The following is a 7375-nucleotide window of genomic DNA, read 5'->3' on the forward strand; positions in this document are numbered from 1 at the left end:
TTTTGCCTTTTCTCTCCCAGCGCTATCAAAAACCAGCTGCTGTCAGCCAGGCTGTATGTGACTGGTATAAGTTATACGCAAAGGCAGAGATTCCAGGGAAGGGGCTGGAATCTGACAGCATGCATTTATCCTCTGCCATTGCCACAAGGTCTAAAACACAAGGAAAGGTACATTTTATTATGCAAATGTGGGAATGTGAATGCAGTGTATGTCTGGCAGGATCCTTCTCTCCCTGATTCAAGCAGAGAATCATTTAACTCCTGCATGTCCGACCCACAGCAACTTACTTAAAATTCTGGTCACCCCTCTGGAAATGATACGGATACATGCATAGAGTTATTAACTTCCTGATTTTACATCGATGGGCTCCCTCTCCACCACCACCACCCCTTCTCATGCTTGGCTATATGTGTGTGCGTGTTGCGCACGCTGGTAGGCGTTTCTGATCAGTTTTAGCATTTGTACCTAAATAAATATTTTGCTGCCCTTCACACTGCTTCTCGATGTCTCTCCAAATTGCAGATGATTAATCAATTAGGCGAGTGGCCAATTAGGCATAAGCTTGTAAGAAAATAATTAGGCATGGGTATGTGGGGGTTTGACTAGTGACAGAGTATATATACCCAGATGTTGAGGCTCTTCCTAGGCTCATATATTTATGTTCTGTGGCTTTTCTAACAAACGTCAAAGTGCAGCAACTATAGGTATACTTCAAGGATTACAGATCTTGAATGGGAGCAGTGTAACATATTTTACTAGTACTTCTTTAAAAAGAAAAAGAGGGAAAGGAACAAAACCAAACAAAACCCTATATTTCCTGGTCTATCACTAAATCTTGCTTATTTATATATTCTTTTTGTAATTCTTTTGCTTGCTTTGTCTGCTTGGTTTCTATGAATGTGACATATATATATATATATATATATATATATATATATATATATATATATGCACTGCAGCACCAATGGAAGGGAGGTTACAGTGTTATGTCTGCTGAGGACAGGCATTTTTTTTACTGATCTTGTTAAATAAAGACATTATTAAATGAGTGCACATAGAATGGTGACTTCTAAGTTATGCTTCAGAGTGAAATTTCCCTTTATTACTACAGAGGTTCTGACACTGCAGTATTACAATACAGCCATATTAAAAAGGTCCTTGGAGCAAATAACCCACTGATGCTTCATCTTCAATAGACTTAAGTAATTCTCTAGAAAATAATAACATTGGATTTAAACAATCTAGGCTAAATTGTTTTTGTTTTTTTAAGCTTCTTGCAGATCTTTATGCCAGGGGTAAATGGAAAGCCTGCACATTACAAAAATACTTTAATTCCTATATTTAATATTGGCAACAGGTAATCCAGTTAAAAACAAAATGATAGCATCAACCTAAAGTCCTTGATTGTATATGTTTTTCGGAGTGGAAGTGTAGTTTCTGTATTCCTTTGGTGGGAAAAGTGGCTGCATGCTTAACTGAACTGTTTGCTACCATTTTCTTCAATGATGTAAAAAAAAAGAAGGGCTAAATAACAATAACTACAAAAGGAAAGTCAGGATGAAAAGGGAAGGAGATATTCCTGGGGGATTACTGAACTGGCAATTTCTCTGATATTAAGGCTTGTTCTGAACTATCCTCTTATTTTTGAATTGTATGTGATTGCATTGAGACATCAAATTCAATTCAGTCAGTGAGGAGGCAGGCAATACGTATGACAGTTGTCTGACACCAAATCCAAGTTTCATTCTTGAGATGAAAAGGGACACATTCCGAATGCAAAGCTTCTCTGTTCACATGACAACCTTTAACCCCTTGGTGGTTTGACGAGTAGGGCTAGTCCTTAAGGTCCTGACCATTAACCGTATATACCAGGTGATTTCCATTTATAACACAGAGGATGTGATAGGTTTGCTGTTTCCAGGCTAGGGAGAAATATTTGTTTCAGTGTCTTTCAAATGTGTTACTTAAAACCAATTTATGTCTTCATTTTGGGAGATTGGGGACAATTCCATCTTGTGATCACCAAGAAGCAGAGTGTAAGATTTTGGACACAGCCAATGTTTATGGCCAAAATTGGTCCACATCTACGCATTGGATATACTTTCTCCAAATCATTTTGGGAGACTGGGGATAAACTCCATCTTGTCAGCACCAAGAATCAGAGCTAATTCTCCTTCATATCTCGAGGGTAGATTTTGGACACAGTCAATGTTTATGGTCAAGATTGGTTGACATTTACCCATTGGACCTACTTTCTCCAAATAATAAGTCAGTGGCACTAGTTAGGGTGAACTAATATGTGTGAGAGCCCAGTGGGAACCTGGAGGACATAATTTGCATGCAGAAGGTCGCAGGTTCAGTCCCTAGTAGCTCTACTTAAAAATATCAGGTAACAGGTAATGGGAAGGAGCTCTCTCTGAGGTCTGGAGAGACACTGCCAGTCAGCGGAGGCAATACTGGGCTAGATGAAGAAATAATGTGATGAGGTTTGAGGCAGCTTCCTATATTCCTAACTAGTATGGAGTACATCAGTAGGGTGGTGAATCTTCTCTGTGTTTCAGTCAGTCATCTAAAGGAGCTATCCAAGGTGCTGAATCCAACCTCCAAAATATTTATTTATTGATTGATTGATTGCATTTCTATACCGCCCAATAGCTGAAGCTCTCTGGGCGGTTTACAAAATCAAGACAATTCAAACTATAAAACAATGGTACAAAACTGTAATATAAAATACAATATAAAAGCACAACCAAGATAAAAACAGCAGCAATGCAAAAATACAATTTTAAAATACAAATTTAAAACAGCAAAGAAAATTAATTTATAGACTGTTAAAATACTGGGAGAATGAAAAGATCTTCACCTGGCGTCTAAAAGAATATAATGTAGGTGCCAAGTGAACCTCCTTAGGGAGCTCATTCTACAGCTGGGGTGCCACAGCAGAGAAGGCCCTCTTCCTGGTAGCCACCTGCCTCACTTCCTTCTGAGGCACTTCCTTCCTTCTGAGGCAAACCGAAGGTCCACTTCATGCAGAGCAGTTGTGGCAGAGTAGATTCCTAGAGAGGGAAATGGAATCATGCAGGTGGGACGGACCCCAAAGAAAATTTAATTCACCCCTCTGCTCATGCAGAAAATCCACTCGTAGGGGCCATGGCTCAATGGTAAAGCACCTGCTTTGCATGAAGAAGGTCCCAGGTTCCTTCCCCAGCTTCTCTAAGTAGAGCTGAACGCCCCCACCCCACCTGGAATCCTAGAGAGCCATTGCCTGTTAGTTAATGCCGGCAAAACTGGGCTAAGGCAGCTTCTTATGTCCCTTCATACTACAGCACCCTTGATACGTGGCATTCCACTCAAAACGCCCTACCAAAGGGTGATTCACCATCCTCCACAGCAGTCCATTACACTATTGAACACCTTGTACAGTCAGGGTGTTCTTAATTATGTTTAGTTGACATCCTTTTTCATGTACTTTGAACCCCTTGGTTCGGGTCGTACCCTTTGGAGGAAAAGAAAGCAAACGTGACCGCCTTTCAGATATTTGAAGATGGCTATCATATCACCTATTAAACATTCTCCAGGCTAAATATATCCAGCTCTTTCAACCTTTAGTCATATGATGTGGTTTCCCTCACCATCTTCATCGCCCTCCTCTGGACATGTTTGATACTCATCTTACACTGTTATGCCCAGAACTGGGTGGCCACAGCACTCCAGAGCAGGATCTACACTACTGCTTTATAACAATTTATAACAGTATTGACAACTGTTGAAGCCCATGACACATTCCATATACCATTTCCACATCATTTTTAAAGTGTTATATCCAGCTTGGTGTAGATCTGGCCCAGGTGAGGTCTGACCAAGAGAGAAGCGTCATTGCTTCTCGCAATCTGGACAGTATACTTGTGTGATGATGCAGACTTTTCAGTTGTCACATCATAATGCAGACTTGGTTTTACCTTGTGGACTATTTTTTTGATTTGTACGCCACCTTTCTATCAAAAAATGAAACTCAGGACAACTTACAAACACTAATAAAACTTGATAAAAATAATAATAAGCAAATACATTAAAATGCAATGAAAACTATTAAAACACAATGATAACAGAGTGAAAACAGCATCTAGCTCAATAAACTTACTTATATATCAAAAGCCCATTTGAATTAAATTATCTTTGCCTACCGGTGAAAAGACAGCAGAGAGGTAGTGAACCTAGCCTCCCTTGGAAGGGGTTTCCACAGCTAGGGAGAGGCCACCAGATGTGCCTCTGAAGGGGGCAGTCTCAGAAGAATTGTAAGCCTATGCGGCAGAGTCTTGCTATTTACTGTTTTACTCTGTACAGCACCATGTACATTGATGGTGCTATATAAATAAATAATAATAATAATAATAAGAAGGATCTCAAGAGCTGGGCAAGCTCCTTTGGGAGAAAGCAGTCTTTCAGGTAGGCTACACCAAAGCTCCAACATCTTTTTCCACACATATTGCTGTCAAGCCAGGTGTCACCCATCTTGTATTTGTGCAACTTATTTTCTTTCTTAAATGCAGGACTTTTATCTCTGTTGACATTCAAATTGTAAATTTTAGCCTAGTTCTCCATCCTGCCAAGATAATGTGGAATTCTGTGTAACCTCATTGAAATGAATGGGATTTGTCAGGCTAATATTGAATGCAACCTTCTGTCTTAAGGTAGTAACTAGCCCCATCCAGTTTCATGTCATCTGCAAATTTAATGAGCATCCCTCTTCTCCTTTGTTCAAGTCATTTTTGAACTGTGGATTTAAGGGATGCTTATCATAATGCATTTTCCACCATGGTGGAACTTCAAGAACATAGTCATATATCACCACAAGACCTAAGGGTTGTTTTTTTAAAATGCAGGAAAATGAAATTGGCATTGGGGTGTGTGTGATAATGTAATTGACCCAGGATGGGTTGGATATTGGTGAATATTTTAGTTAGGGAGAGAGAGAAAAATAGTTGATTAGCAATGGACAGAACTGGGTTTAGCATTTTATGTGAGAGACTGGATTAAGGACTGAATTAATGCTTTTCTTTTCTTCAGAGCAGATTGCTTTGATCACTGTGCATTTCACCCTAAGGCTCCATGGCTCTCTTGACTCTTACATGATATGCACCACTGTGTACAGGGCTTTCCCTCTCCCGCCTTACTTATCTAAAAGGAAATCCAATCACTGGCTCTCTTTTGCATATTTTATCTTCCCTTTATTCTTAATGGCTATATAGGGAGACCCCCTTTTTAATTACTCTTTTTGAGCATTGACACTACTACAGGGGCACACCCAGATTCATAACCATCAAGTACTATTAGGATGGACAGCATGCATCAAAGGTTATAGCAGAGAGGACTCAATGCATACACGCCCTTCGCTCATGGCCACCATGCGCTGAAGTGGCCCTAGAAGTAGGGTCTATGTTTAGCTTATTGGGACTGTGACATTGAACCCTAATCTGGAGGCTTAAAGTGAATCCAGCTTCAATCAGGTTTGTAATGTGAATGTAAATCCTATGCAGAAGTGTTGAATCTCAGACCCAAGGCCCAAATCTGGCCTGCCTGGAGTTCCAACTCATCTCTGCAGGGTTCTCCAAAGGAACCCATCCCTCTCCTGGCCCCACCCCTTTCCCTAACCACTAATTGTTTGGTGATCCCCCACCCCATCCCATTGAATATTTAGTCCCACCCCTTTTTGTTTGGCTCCACCCACCAGTGAAATGCAGCCCTAAAAGCTTCTCTGAAATTGAATTTGGCCCTTGGACTGAAAGAGGCTTCACATCCCTGCCCTTCACTGCCTAGGATACTTATTCATATTACAAATGCCACTTCTGCATTTTTTCCTTCCACACGAACAACAACATTAACTTATCATCCCAGAAGGCCTCAAAGGCAGTTTAATTTGGGTGCCAGGGAAAGGGCATAGACATGTGCTGCCTGCTTCATTCCGGCCTGATATAAATGGCACCTTCCTCCCTAGCTGGCCTGCAAGTAGCACTTTTATGCTAATCTTGGGTACTGGGGTGGTCTTGGTGGCCTTTGGTATGAGGCATTTGTGGCGGGTAGTGCAGTAGTAAATTGATCCCATGCAGGCTGGTGGCTCTGATTTCAGTGGGGCTCTGAATTCATTCTGGGTTTTAGACAGAGCTAGCCAGAACTCTAAAGGAACTATCCATGGTGCTGAATCAGGTTGGCCCCTGTGGAAACAGGATACGGGGAACAGATGGGCATTTAGACTGATCCAGCAGGGCTTGTCTGATGTTCTGATGGCCAGGGTTTCATGTTTTTGCACTTTAACACACCACACCGATATATGTGTGTATACTACATACATGCATATATATCCAAAAAGAAATTGAACATAATGGCTTGAAGGAGATTCTAGACCAGATTTTTAAATGTATGTAATCTATGTGCAGGGACAATAGGTTTTCTTTTTATATATAATTTTGTGTGCCCAACAAACACATGTAAAATTATGAGATTTGGACGATCTTTGAAATCTTTGCCTATCGACTGGCTCATAGGTGTGCAGGGGATATCTCAACAAGCAAAGGTTGCTTCAAAGTGGGAGAAGATGCTGTGTTTAAGAATGAGAGAGAGAGAGAGAGAGAGAGAATGATCTATGCATTGTTTTACATGGCACAAATCCTCCCCCTGCTGCTTATTGGAAGACCAGCATTAATACTTCTCTTGCCATCACAAAAGAATTGCTTGATCTCAGTAAATACTTGTGCTCACTGTGTGCCATTCATGTACCTGCGTATGTGATCTTAGATTCTCATTAGACAGTTGCAGAAGGGCACTGCAGATTTAATGTCAATGCGGATTTTATGTGCAGCTTAAAAACAGCCAGTGTAATGCTGGGGTGGGGGAGAATATTTCCTTTTAATCCACAGGGAAACAGTTAAAGCCAGACTTTTCCCAAAACTTGATCATGATCCCTGAAGCCTTCCCCAGCCTGGTGCTCTTCAGATGTTTTGGACTGCAACTTCTAGCATTCCCAATCATTGCCCATGCTGGCTAGGGCTGGTGGGAGTTGTAGTCCAAAGTATCTGGAGGGTACCAGGTTGGGGGAAGATGTTGCAGAGAATAGCCAATACCTTAATCTTGACTGTGTTTACTTGGACATTTCTATTGATTTCAGTAGAACCAAACGTAGAACCAAAGATAATAGGATTGCACCCCAAGAGGGAAATGATTAGTGCATAATTCATTTTTAATCACTTAACAGTTTTTCTTAATTTGTAGTAGTAGACTCTAGTATATTTACTCCGGGGCTGGTATGCAAGAATTATATGACTATCCATTATACTACTGAGCCATCAAAGAAATCATTGGGAAACCATTCTGCACATGT

General features: G+C 40.8%; 1 long non-coding RNA gene across 1 annotated transcript in view; it reads left to right on the forward strand.

Moving 5' to 3' along the window:
- LOC134406894 (uncharacterized) overlaps positions 1-7375 on the forward strand; it is a 558830-nt gene that overhangs the window by 755 nt on the left and 550700 nt on the right. The window lies entirely within an intron of this gene.

This window comes from Elgaria multicarinata, chromosome 1 (genome assembly GCF_023053635.1).
Source record: "Elgaria multicarinata webbii isolate HBS135686 ecotype San Diego chromosome 1, rElgMul1.1.pri, whole genome shotgun sequence".
NCBI lineage: Eukaryota > Metazoa > Chordata > Lepidosauria > Squamata > Anguidae > Elgaria > Elgaria multicarinata.